Here is a 14,723-nt window from a genome sequence, read left to right on the forward strand (position 1 = left end):
AGGCCTTCGGCCCGGGGTATTGCTGAAGGGTTTGAATCAAGAAAGTTTTCTTTAAAGGGATACGGCAAAGAACCAAGCATTTTATACTAAGTCTTGCCTGTCACACAGGGGTTACCGCTTGCTCTTGCATAAACTTGCTCAAGGATCAACAGTCTCAACAGATCCCTAGTAGCAACACCCTGTTTACATAGGTATCCAAGGATACATAGGTGGAGTGGCACCCAAGATGAACGGGGCTTTTACCAACTCAAGAAAGGGCACGAAGCAACTGCGTGAAGCCCTTAGCATATAGGATGATGCTTCAAGAGTATAAATAAAGACAAACTGGCTGAGTGGAGCCCAAGGAACCAAGGTCTAACCATCTCAATAAAGGGAATGAAGCTGCGCGCGTAACCCTTAACTCCCTTTAGTCCAGACCATCAGTAAGGTGGGTACTATGAACATTGAACCAACCGAAACATCATAGGTCCAGCATAGGAGACTTGTTATGCAAGAAGTTCCCACCTAACCTCAGTCAGGTGGAGAGCTGGGATTTACAGGGGAATTATTTTGTTAGGGCTCAGACCTGGACCTTTTGTGTAATGAAGGATCTGAAGGCAACTGAGTGCGCCTTCGCTTCCCTGAAATTTTCGACTACCGTTTCAATGAAGGTACCCGTAGATGTCTCTACGTTATCACCATGGCCACCATAGACCAGTCCATGGTGGAGGCGGCCTGCTTGGTAGCATGGAGAGAGGAATCTGTGGTGCGGTGTAGCTCGGCTACCTGATCAGGAGAAAGGCCCTCGCCTTTATCCAGGTCTTTTAGCAGATCAGCCTGATATTCTTGAAGCACTGCCATCATGTGCAATGAAGCCACAGCCTGACCTGCTGCTGCGTATGCCTTGTTCTTTAAGTGAGATGTATCCTGAAATGGCTTAGATGGCAAGGATGGAGATTAAGAGAGGACATCTTCCCCACAGAAAGGTAGCTCTTCTACAGGGGGCATCCTCTCATCGTCTCGATGTTGGCATAACTCTTATGCTGAAATTGATGGATGCAAGAAGAAATTGGCCTCTTGCAATCCTTTTCGATCTCTGGCATGGAGATCAGGCAGAAATGAAAGGCTCACCTGAGCTGGGGGGCTATGGCCAGAAAGATAACACTTGACCTTGCGGCATCACCTTGTTAGCGCACTTCCATGGCACGTTCAACTTTGCTGTTGATCCATAACCTCCAACAGCTCTACATACGCAGGGCAGGAGGATTTAGAAGGCACAGCCTCTTCTTTCCTCGTCATCATTGGACATCTCCTGCTCTTCCTGGGTAGAGGAAGTCTAATCCGATTTGCACCTCAGTATCGGAAAGTGTCAAAGATATAACATCATCCTTCCGAGACTCTATCTCGCCGACAAGTGCAAAAGGGAAAGTCCCTCTCTAAACTCTTCAATTAGAGCCACCTGTGATCCCCATGAGCTCATTCTCCTCCTTGCCTCAGCAGCGTCGGGTACTGAACCGCAGGAAGCAGATGGCTGCCCCTCTTTCCTCGAAAAGAGAGACGAATGGGAGCAGAGCATTTTCATTGAAATGCATGCAGATTGCCCCTTCAAAGACATCGCATGCGTGCTCTTCACCCAAAAAAATTATTGTGTGATTGTGCAAAGATTGTGTGCGTCATCGGATGTCAAAGACGCCGACACAGATGCACACAGTGTCTAAACGCTTTGCTAGTAGTCACCATAATAGACAGAGAAAGATCACTCTTACCATTTCTTTCAGATGCATGTTTCAAACAGAACAGTCAATATATCCAAATCCATAGGTGCGCCAGTAGTGAAGTCAGGGGCTGTCACCGGCCAACTCATTGGTGTTTTTTCAATGTATGCTTCAGACACGGGTCACAAGGAGGTGTTCCCCATAGCAACCCCTAGGAAAGGAAACTGGTAATAAAGAGAGTTTCAGAGCTGTGCATCTGCCCTGTGCATGTGTGAACACTGTGCTTCATTGTACCTCAATGGTACACATTGTGAGGGGACAGAAAGGAAAGCCCAAAGCTTTGTTCCTTTTTAATGTGTTTCTGTCTTTGTTGTCAATAAACTTTAATTTGAAATAATATGGATTAAACAAATGTATTTAAAGTATATAAAAAAAATAATGTGATAATTTTGTATTTGAAGGATTGTGATGATTACTAATAAACTGATACAGTAAAACCAAACTGTACTAGACGTCTTAATCATATCCTGATTTTATTTTCAGTAAATAGTTGGCAAATAACAGAGGAGTTTGTATAGTTTGGAAATAAGCTAAATTGTTAATCTTTCTCAGTTAAAGGGATAGTTGACCCATATAGCAAAATTTTGTCATTAATAACTTACCCGGTTACATCTTCAGTTCTCTCTTCACATTAGTTCAGTCAGTGTACTGTTTGAGTAAAAGAATTACTCCGGGATATTGGTTTGTTTGAACTCAGAGGGAGTGTCAGCCACATTAAAAAAGTTAACAGCTTAAGTCATTTGTGGATTAATGCGTATTGGAGTTGCGAAACCGTTTAAAACAATTCAGTTTGATTTGGTGAACTGGTTCAAAAAGATCCAGTAACATCGAATGATTCGTTCGCGAACCAGATATCACAAACTACTTTGTTTTGAACTCTCTCTCACAACAGACACAGAAGAGAAGACAATGCTGAACAAAATGTCATAGTTTTTGCTATTTTTGAACCAAAATGTATTTCCGATCCTTCAAAAAAATCTAACTTACCCTCTGATGTCACATGGACTATTTTGATGATGTTTTTCTTACCTTTCTGGACATGGACAGTAGACCGTAAACACAGCTTCAATGGAGGGACTGAGAGCTCTCGGACTAAATCTAAAATATCTTAAACTGTGTCCCGAAGATAAACTGAGGTCTTACGGGTTTGGAACAACATGAGGGTAAGTTATTAATGACATCATTTTGCTATTTGGGTGAACTATGCCTTTAAGTGATCAGCATCGTTGGTTAAATTTTAATCACTGACTGTATCAATCCTCAAGAGGGAGCTAAAACTATAGTAGCTAAATATTTTTATAATTTATGTGAAAACATGTTTTTATTAAATACATTATATTGTATATAATTTAAAAATGGAATGGAAATGTTTAATCTCGAATTTTTTTTATTTTTATAAATACACATACACAAATGATGTAGAATTTTATATATATGTTAATATATAACACTATGATATATAATCAACTCTGCTATAGTGCTAGAGCAGAAAAGGACATTAAGACCCCATCAACACAAGTGACTTTGATTTCCTCAATAAATGACCTAGATAAAAACTTTTTGTCTGTATGCTCTTCAACAGGTGTGCTCTTGTTTATAATAAAAGATACAGGTCATTTAACCTTACATTAACTGCCTGTCCTGTGTTACCCCTTGTTTTGTTTATTAAAGTTTTTAATTTTTAAAGGTTTTCCTGCAACTTCTACCTCTCCTCGCTCCTACACAGCAGATAACTGTGATAACTGTGTCTTCGTTTAAACCAATGTAAGCTGATCCCACAGTATTTTATAAGTTTATTAGTGATAAGAAGCTTATTAGTGATACAAACAGTGTGTTGTTTTGCTAAATGTCAAATCACGGGAAATAGGACGGGAAATAGTTGTGGTCAAACAAATTCTCAATGCACATAAAATTAACATTTAAACTTACCTACTAACAGTGCTGTGAGAAGCATCCTGTGTACACACTTTATTACTTTATTAGACAAATCTGATGAATTCTGAAGAAAATTCATAATAAAAGAAAATCTGGCAACTTCAAGTGAAGAAATACACAACCACGAATGAATTATGTATTAGTTATCATTCATTATGTGAATACTGTGAATACACATAATAATTTGCTTGAAATTATGCTCTCTTTTGGTCTAGAACCATCCACAGTCCTTGATTTTGCTCTAAGGTTGTTCCCTTTCTAAGGATCCTTTTGATTTGACATTAAAATGATTATACAAGAGTCATGTGCAACATTTACATTGCAAAATGAGATGGCAGACTGAAAAGTTTTACAACTCATAAGTAAATTTGATTTAATCCATTTAAATTATGTTATTGTTAGTTAGTAGTACAGTCTGTACTCTGAAGAAAAATACATTTCAGGGCAGTTTGGGGAATGGGGCCTGCAGCAACCAGCAACTGTCATTGAGATTAATTGGAATGCTACTGTATATTTGGTATTGACCTAAAAATATATGTTTTTTTTTCTTTTTGTTCCATGCAGCACTACCAGGGATTGCAGTCAAATTCTTTACAATGGGTCAGGGAATGGTGTCTGTAAAGAACTTTTCACACCATATGCAAAAGCAGATTTGCGCGTGAGACTCTCATATTTCCATATCAAATCAAAAGCAGTTTTAATCCTTGCACTGGGAAGAACTCAACTACCAATACAACACAAATTCAATAACTTTTTAATCTCAAGTTTCATGATATTCAACTAAAACTGAAAAACCATGTTCTGAATCTTTCAAGATGTGGCAAATACATTTTTATTGATGAAACTGATGAAAATGACCGGTGTGAACAAATGCAAACAGAAGATGCTTTTTATATGAGTTTACATCTATTGCAAAGAAAATCCTCTATAATAACTTTGTTTTTTTATATATATAATAAATAGGTTTTACTCTGTTTGTGTAAAATTAAAGCCTTATAAGTCTAAATAAGTTATGTTCCAAATTTGGAAAAATTTAGGTTGCTGTAAGTTTTTAAATATGAGGCATTATACCACTTTATTTCCATGGTAACACAACATCCGATTTCTAAATGGTTTTCTAAGCTTTCAAATGATATATAATTTATGATGATTACTAAAAGATTTGATAGAGAAAAAGGACAACAACAAAAGCGTCAAGTCTCTACACAATTAGTAAGCAATCATCAAAGACAGCTGGTTGATCAGTGGGAGTTGCTAAGACTTTATAACTTTCTACTAAGTATAATAATAAAGAAAAAGAAAAAGAAAAGAAAAAGAAAAAGAAAAAGAAAAAGAAAAAGAAAAAGAAAAAGAAAAAAAAAAAAATATATATATATATATATATATATAGAACAAGCACAAACATGTAATCTTTTTTTTTTTTTTACAACTTATACACTAACAGTTTGTTTTGTAGTACATGAACACAGATCATGCATCACTGTCAATTTTCATGATCTCTTTAGCATAGCTGATGTAGTCATGTAGTCATGTAGAACACTCATCAGCACAGTATGTGACATATTTTGACATCATCAGCAAATGACATTCACATACCTCACAAATTTTTAATACGTGGAGGGCTGCTCTTCAAAGGGTTGGTTCACCAAAAAATAAAAATGTTTTAATTTTTGTCCTCCATGGCTAGTCTGGGAGACCAATATCTTATTTTGAACATACATGTTCGCTATCATATAATTTAAGATTTATTCATATATAAATATCAGAATGGATTTTACTTCTACAATGACTCTGTATTTATGAATCTTGAAAATACAGATTATCTAGACTCTCATTGGATTAACTAAAAATTATGAGAAAATAAAAAATATATTCATTTGTGTTGTGTTCTTATAGGTTTGCAATGACATGAGGGCAAGAAAATTATTTTTTTGTATGAACTATTTCTTTAAGAGGGAAGACCAAGAATGATGACTCTCTAAACCAGACTGACGAGATGATGTATTTTTTTTTTTTTTTACCGGTTTGACTAAAATAATACGAAAATGGCTTCAATTACTAATTTCTGCAGTTGGTCTGGTGCTTGCTTCTGTAGTGCTTGGCCCTGTATTTGCTGCTTGCAACTGTATTTCTAATCTGGGCCCGGTTCCCCAAAATGTTCTTATCGCTAAGTAGTTCTTAACCTATTCCTTAACCTCTCTTTTAACCTTATGGCATGATTCCCGACACGTTCGTACTCTAAGTATATCTTCTGTAAGTCACACTTTCGTAAGGTTGGTGTGGACCATTCGTAAGCTCTCTCTTAGCATTGTTTGAGCTCAATACACTAGCCACCAACACTGTGCAGCAGTCTTTTGAAATCAGTGCAGCGCAGTACAAGTCAAACTATGGTATGTTGACAATGTTTTGGCTCAACAATGATTTTATGTTACTGACATTTTAAGACTAATAATAAAATATGTTCGCAATGGATACAGGGCTATTTATGAAGTTGACTTTATTTGGTATTAGAACTAATATGTTGGTAATTAGCCTAGGCTATTCATAATGTCATTTAAGCGAATTGTCAATCACATTTGATAATGAAAATATTGCAAACAATTTGGCTCTAAATGGATAATCTATCTATAAATGGGTAAGCATGGTGGTGTCCAGTAAGCAACCAACTATGGCAGCGATCCAACGTGTCCTTGTATTGAATCAAAGACGGCGCCAGCCACGGAGCCCATGTCAATTTTTTTTTTTTTTTTTGGCAAAACTTAAGCCCTTTTGACATTTTGCCTGACGTGGCTATATTAAAAAAAATGCTTCCCAAGACAACTCATTATGGAGCTGCTGGACCTTCTCAGACCTGTGCTTGCCAGGCTAACATGGCCGAATTTTGCTTTAAGCCCTGAAGTCCAGCTGCTTGCAGCGCTACGTTTTTTTTAAAAAACAATTGCTATTTTAAAAAACAATTGCAATTGCTACAGGGAGCTTCATCGAGGTCGTTGGAGAGGGCCATGATCTAAGCTAGGTGCCATTTTATACGTTACTTCCCGCCCATATTCTGTATCTAACTCTCTCTCTCTCTGTTCATAGGTTGCTTTTAATTGAAAACATTAGCCAATGACAATCAATACCGCATTAAACAGAAGTAACTTCAGCTGCTTGCCAATCAATTCTGAATGTAAAGGACCTTACCATTAATATAAAAGTGTATTACATAATTTTTAGAAGTCGTTAGACCCATGTCAAGAAGCGGCACAAGTGGCACAACGGGATAAGGAGAGTGGATGATTAGCGAGGGATACCCAGGTTCATCTAACCAGCACAACATATTGTTTGAACATATTACTGACCATTTCATAATTTAATTTATAGTCTATATTTTACTGATAACTTAAACTATGTTAAAATAAATGTTACTGGAATAATTTGAGGAATGTTTCATTTGCATAGAACGTGTTGTCTTTCTTAACGCTGTTTTGCACCTTCGCGTGAAGTGGAAAATCGATTCCTGAGCAATTGTAACGTCAGACGTAAGAGGCAGTGTGCTAAGAAGTTTCCTAGACACTTTAGGGAACACACTTAGGAACATAAACAACTTTGGTAAGATATATCTTTCGAGGTCGTCTTAGCACGCTAAGAGTGAGCGTTATCGGGGAACCGGGCCCTGGTCTTTTGTTTCTTCACAATTTAAAGCTGTGAGGCTACACAAATTAAACATATTATAAATTCTAATTGACATCATAGAAAGTTATAGCACTCTTAGCACATTTTTTATTTCCCCAGAGAAACCAGTTAATGAAGAAATTAATTTTACCTTTCTTGTAAAGATTTACAAGTGCCTTGAGTATTTCATCTTTTCGGTTTGATATTTACCTCATATTATCCAAGGGGCACCAGTGATTATATGATGAGAACAGTGGGATCTTTTCGGCTCCAGTTGTTTTGCAATTTCTAAATTATTATTGAAAATACAATACAAAAGTCCCTGTAAATTTCAGATACCTTTTTCTTAACCTCAGCTAAAATCTTTACTTTGGTTGATGACATTTTACGTTGCATTGAGGTATAATTTGTATGGTTTATATCACATTTACAGTGGTTAATTCTTGAATTTACTCATGTCATTTATGTAAAACATGTAGGATTTTCACAGAGGTATCAAGAGATGATGGCGAAAGTTAAATCTAGTGTGAACAAGTGCTGTAAAACAACAGAAAATGAACAGGCCACAGTATGCTGTTACTTCACAAATCATTTTATTTGCCACCACCATCTTTGTTGACTCAGTTAGGCCTATAACACAATGTCCCATACATGTCAAACATATTATTCAGACAGAAATATAAATATTTCAGAAAATAATTCTTAAAACCATGACACTATAGAATGAAACTCAATTTAAGCAGGTAGAACTTCATAACAATGTACTGAAGACAACAATACAAAACTATATTTGTTAGAAACTATGCTAATTTACACCAAATACAAGTCCTATCAATTTATTGTTACACATTCTAAGCTACTTGTCTGAGAAATATTCATGTTACGGTTTTACATTGCTAGTTTTTTTTGTGTTTGTCGGGTTCAGGGTGTGAAATATTTGGCCATCAGGTTGTGTCCTCCATGTTAGATTGGTTTCCCTCAGCAGTCCCAGTTTCCTCAGCTTTTGCTGCAACTGAAGACAAACAGATCCATCAACCGCTGGAGCTTATAGTCATCATAAACATGTTTTCATGTGTCATTCAACATTTACATTACTTAACACAGACCAGATATTATGAAAGAGAAAGAGCATATAAAAAATAACATGATTACCCTGTGTATCATTTTAATACTGACCTGCTGTAAAATGGTGCTGTTAAAATCACTGATGTTAAGGTTCAGTGGTGACTGTATGTTTATTCTCAGTATTTGAATCTTCTTTTCTACAGGGATTTAAATAATCAGATAGGACATTTGCAAAAGTAAACACTGCACTGCTTTTATTCTTGAATCACACAAACACCAGCAGACAAAGAGTTTTTCTTACCAGTGCAGACAAATCTGTATTTCAACGAACATGATAGATCAACCCATTGGGAATATTGCAAATACAGTTGCGCACAATATTCTTCTCCCCAAGAATTATTGGGATCAGGGAACAACCAGGCCCTGAATTCAGAGCTACTCTGATCTGACCACTTCCAGGTGTCTCTGTATAAACCCATGAAAGCTTTTTCCACATTACTGATGTTGAGCAGCTGCTTTAGTTCTGTGTTCTCATCTTGGTTTTCTATTTTAGCCAAATCAGTGTGATACAGTCTGCAGTAGTTTAAAGCATCACTCCAGTTTTTTTTCTCTTGGATTAAGACAGTTGTATTCATTGTGGCTGTGGACATATAGTTTATTAAGACACTCTATTTGTTACATTTATGTTAGTCAAGTTAGAAAAGCATATTCAATTACCATCATAGCACAAGACAGGAACGAGCTCTCCACATGGCCGATCGAACCAATCTCCTGTGGAATATAACATACCACAAGCCTCTTTTGATTTATAGCTGTCTGGTTCGCTTACTGCCCAGTTGATGTACGTCATTTTTTTTTCACCGTTGGACCATCTCCAGCTGTAGCGATCATCATACATTCCTATCCAAACTCCATCAGTGTAACCTCTGCTCTTCAGAGTTTGAACGACTTGGTCATGTTCCTCCATGTTGTTAAATGTTGCTAAATCATAGTAGTATTTTCTGCAGTAATCTTGAGCCTCGGTCCAGTTCATGAACTCATCGATGATGTAATATTGATGAGAAGTGCACCATGGAAAAAGTACAAATCCTTGAAAAAAATACAGTGAGATTTCTCATTGCTGTTAAAGTGTATTCTTTTTAAACTTAAATGTAAAACATATACATATTTTATACTTACCTGCTAACAATGCTGTGAGAAGAATCCTATGTAAAAAATCCATTTTTATTTAGATAAATATGATAGATTGTGAATAATCAATTTAAATTAAAAACTTACAACAACAAACAACAAATCTTAATAAATACAATAACGACAATAATGTGAACACATATGCGAACAATAGTAGTAATAATAATATTATCCTACTTTAAGTGTTGTGGTTTGCCAGTGTCATGCCTTAAAAGCCACAGTGATTGACTTGCAAATGTTTCTTTTCTATTTTTTTCCCCCAGAACCAACCACAGTCATTGACTCTGCCTCAATCATCCTCCCCTTCTAAGCTAACTTTAACTCTATCAGACCAGAATATAACAAACCTCACCAAATACAACAAAAAGTTAGCATTGCCATGTGATGTCCACATGGCTGCCACAGTAACTATAGCTTTATATACAATAAAAGAACCTTTTCGGGGTAATTCATTTGCATATCAAATTACCATCAGCAACTTATTTTGATCTGGATACATTTGATAAGAGATAAAAGTGAGAGCCATAGAAGCCATGTACAACATTTAACAAAACAATTCCTCATAAGCAATGACTAACTGATATATTTTGTTTATCAAGATTAAATTATCATCTTGATTGTAATTTTTGGGCAAAAATCATAAAAACTACTTGATGAGATATTAATATTGAAAGTTTTAACTCCAACGTTACCTGTGAACCTTAATGCAATGAGCCATTTATTCATGATTTATAAACATTAATAACCTGTGAAAGTGCACCTAATGTAACGTGAATAACTGTGAACCAGTTATTAATGAATTATAACCATTAATAACATCTAAAATTTAACCTTAATGTAAAGTGATCACCTGTGAACCATTATTAATGATCTATAAACGTTAGCCTGTGAAAGCAAACCTCATTTTCAAGTGAACACCTGTGAACCATTTATTAATGAGCTATAAAAGTTATTAACCTGTAAAAGTGAAATTGTATGCAAATGACGTACGCTCTACTGCTGCGCCGCAAGGATATGTTTTTATCAGGTATCTATGCTTTCGTTTTAAAGCAAACAACACATTGGCGCAGCGTGGAGCGTACGCCATCTGTGTACAGATCAGATTTACCAAAATGGCACTACTCTGATTTGGAGAGACAAAGAGGAGAAGAATTGTTGAATAAAGTCATTGTTTTTGTTTTCTTTGTGTACAAAAAAGTATTCTCGTCAATTCATAACGTTACGGTTGAATCACTGATGGCAGATGGACTATTCTGACGATGTGTTTCATACTTTTCTGGACCTTGACACTGTTATTTACTTGGCAGTTTATGGGACAGTCTCAAGCCTCCCGGCTTTCATCCAAAATATTTTAAATTGTGTTCTGAAGATGAACAAAGCTTTTACAGGTTTGGAACAACATGGGGGTAAGATACTGATGACAACACTTTTATTTTTGGGTGGAGTAACAGTTTTGAGAAAAATCATTAAATCAATGACTGAAAGCTGGGTTCATATTTACAAGCAATCAGTAATTACCTTCGGATATCATGATAAAGCCCACTGTAACTTCAGTATTAGTTCATCCACACATTTGCAGTAACTTTACCTGCGCACAAGCAAATCATTTGCAGGTGTGCCAGAGCATTTATTTATTGGTATGGTAACTAATTAATTCAACTAACAAAGGGATTACACATGTAAACACTTGAAAAATATACTCTGCAGTGTCACCTCCCAGTTAACTGAGTAGTCAAATTAATAAACACAACATGAGAGCAACACAACAACAACAACAGAGCACGCTGGAACAATTTGACTTCTTCCTCTTCTTTGAAAACATGACTTTACATTGGATGCTCGCTAGCGCCATCTACAGGCTTTGGTGATGTGATCCTGAAAGAATATAATAAAATGCATTACTGTATATGTAGTGGTCACTTAAGTGGATAGAGTGGACACTTAAGAACAATATGTTTTTGTAGGTTGTTTATAAACAGGTAAAAGATGCAACTATGGGTGCTTGCTTTGCATTATACAAAATTATTTTTATGATTGTAGGAATATAGATATTTTTTGAGTCATAAATCCTCTTTTTGATAAAATTGTTCTGTGGGGTAGATATAATGAAGATGTCTTGTCTGAATTGCTCCATGTGATGTTTATGTTCTTATTTGATCTTCCTGTTCCTGTTCTCTGATTAGGATAATTAATGCCAGGTGTTTATTATGTCATTGATTTCAGGTGTTCCTCATTTTGTCCCTCTTGTCCTGTGTATTTAATAGTTTCCTGGTTTGAGTCTGGTATTGTAAATGTCAACCTCCTCAGTTATGTGTGTTTTCTTGGTTCTCTAGATTTAATTAAAATCCCCATGTTGATGAACTTTATGTTCCTCGCTTCCTCTCAACACTGTGGCAGATGTGACAAACCCAAAATGCTTCTTAAATGTTTTGCAATATTTCGTTTTAAAGTGTGCGAACCAAATAACAAAATGATAGCCACAAATCTATGTACAGATTTCATAGAAGTTTTCTGTCAGGTTTTTGGCAAGGAGGAACTCAGGTGCAGACAGGATTTACAACACAAACAGGTTTATTACAAAAAGGGAAAACAAAAACCCACGAGGGGGAAAACAAGGGCTAGGGTAAGGACTAAATAACCAAACAAGACAGGGCTGACCAGATAAAGACACTAAACACTAACTATAAACAAACACTCACGGTATACAGGATACAATCACAGTCACAAGTGTGGAACACATCTGAGAAACACGTAAGTAACACAATGAACCGACGCAAGACAGAGCACACTAGGAGATCTAAATAGGGGGAACAATTAAGACACGACAGGTGACACAGATAGGGCAATCACGACACGACTAGGATAACAAGGGGGGCGGGGCAAGGGAACGAGACAACACAAGCACATGGCCCAAAGACAAGGCCATGCGCTTGTACACAAAACAAGGGTCTGTCATGATCCTGCCTCAAGACTAGGAAAATCAAGGACACGAGGGCAGGATCATGACAGAACCCCTCCCTTAAGGAGCGGCTTCCAGACGCTCCTCAAGGGAACATCAAACACGGGACATGACTGACATGACAGACTGGGACACAGACACAAACCAACAAGACATGACTAATAATAACAAAGGCAAACATGAAAACACAATGGCAGGGTTAGGGTGACATAACAAAAAAAACAAACAGGGAAGGGGAGGGGGCGGGACCACAAAGTTCATGGGGGACAGACCAGGGCGGGGGGGTGGGGTAGGAATCTTAGGAGGACAGGACGAAGGCTGACGACGGGGGTACGGGCAGGTCTGGGTGGTGAGGGGCGGGGAGGGGTCTCAGGACAACTGACAGGGGACATGACAGGAGCAGACAAGGGACGCGGGGCAACACTTACGGGACGCGGGGCAAGACTTACAGGACGCGGGGAGACGACAGCTGGACACGGGGAAACAACATCTACTGGACACGGGGGGACAACATCTACTGGACACGGGGGGACAACATCTACTGGACACGGGGGGACCACAGGACACGGGGCCACATCAACGGGACACGGGGCCACATCAACGGGACACGGGGCCACATCAACGGGACACGGGGAGACAACGGCTGGACATTTGGGACTTCTGGGGACAGGGTCAGGGGACAAGACAGGACTGACGGGGATTTCTAAAATTTGGACAAGACGGGACAAATAATCAGAAAATGCTTTAGCAGCTAGGACAATTGGCATCTCCTTATGAGATGAAACCGACTGTACAAGAGTCTTTGCTGCAGAGTCGGCCGCGGCTCTCTCCTCCGCTCTCACGACTGCCGACTTGCATACAGCTTTCTTTCCCGGCTCGGGCACGCTAGCGCTCACCGCTGCTGACTCGGACACGCTCACTGCTGCTGGCTCGGGCACGCTCACTGCTGCTGGCTCGGGCACGCCAGCGCTCTCCGCTGCTGGCTCGGGCAAGCTCACCGCTGCTGGGTCGGGCACGCCAGCGCTCACCGCTGCTGGCACGGGCACGCCAGCGCTCTCCGCTGATGGCACGGGCACGCCCACCGCTGCTGGTACGGGCACGCCAGTGCTCTCCGCTGCTGGCACGGGCACGCCAGCGCTCTCCGCTGCTGGCACGGGAGGAAACGGGGTCACAGGACCGGCAGGCCCCCTCTTCCTCCTCTTCCTCCTTGGGCGCGGTGCAGAGACCACAGCTGGGTCAGAGGCGGGTTGGGGGAGTTCGGTCTCTGGCAGGGCTGACTCTGACGATTCCGAGGCAGACTCCCACGATAACCGTCTCCCTCGCTTCCCGGGGAGACCGACGGGTGTGGGAGGCACCTCAGGACTCGGTGAGGGATGTGCCTTATCCCCCAGAGTGGCCACGGCCAGGATACGACCCTCTGGAACCGTTGGCAGCTGGGTAGGTGGGGACCTCTGGGGCTCCTCCTCTCGCCCGCTCGCTCCGGAACGACCTCCCCTGGTCCCCCGGAACACCACAAGGCGAGAGCCCTCAAAACAAACTCACTGGCTGGCTGATGCAATCCAGCATTGCCTCCTGTCTGCTGAGTTCCTTGGTGGTCGGTTCATTCTGTCCGGTTTTTGGCAAGGAGGAACTCAGGTGCAGACAGGATTTACAACACAAACAGGTTTATTACAAAAAGGGAAAACAAAAACCCACGAGGGGGAAAACAAGGGCTAGGGTAAGGACTAAATAACCAAACAAGACAGGGCTGACCAGATAAAGACACTAAACACTAACTATAAACAAACACTCACGGTATACAGGATACAATCACAGTCACAGTCACAAGTGTGGAACACATCTGAGAAACACGTAAGTAACACAATGAACCGACGCAAGACAGAGCACACTAGGAGATCTAAATAGGGGGAACAATTAAGACACGACAGGTGACACAGATAGGGCAATCACGACACGACTAGGATAACAAGGGGGGCGGGGCAAGGGAACGAGACAACACAAGCACATGGCCCAAAGACAAGGCCATGCGCTTGTACACAAAACAAGGGTCTGTCATGATCCTGCCTCAAGACTAGGAAAATCAAGGACACGAGGGCAGGATCATGACATTTTCTACATGATTATGTGTCAGCAGCACATAAAAATATATTTTTGGTTAAGGAAGG

The sequence above is a fragment of the Carassius auratus genome, chromosome 7 (genome assembly GCF_003368295.1).
Source record: "Carassius auratus strain Wakin chromosome 7, ASM336829v1, whole genome shotgun sequence".
In the NCBI taxonomy this organism is placed as follows: domain Eukaryota; kingdom Metazoa; phylum Chordata; class Actinopteri; order Cypriniformes; family Cyprinidae; genus Carassius; species Carassius auratus.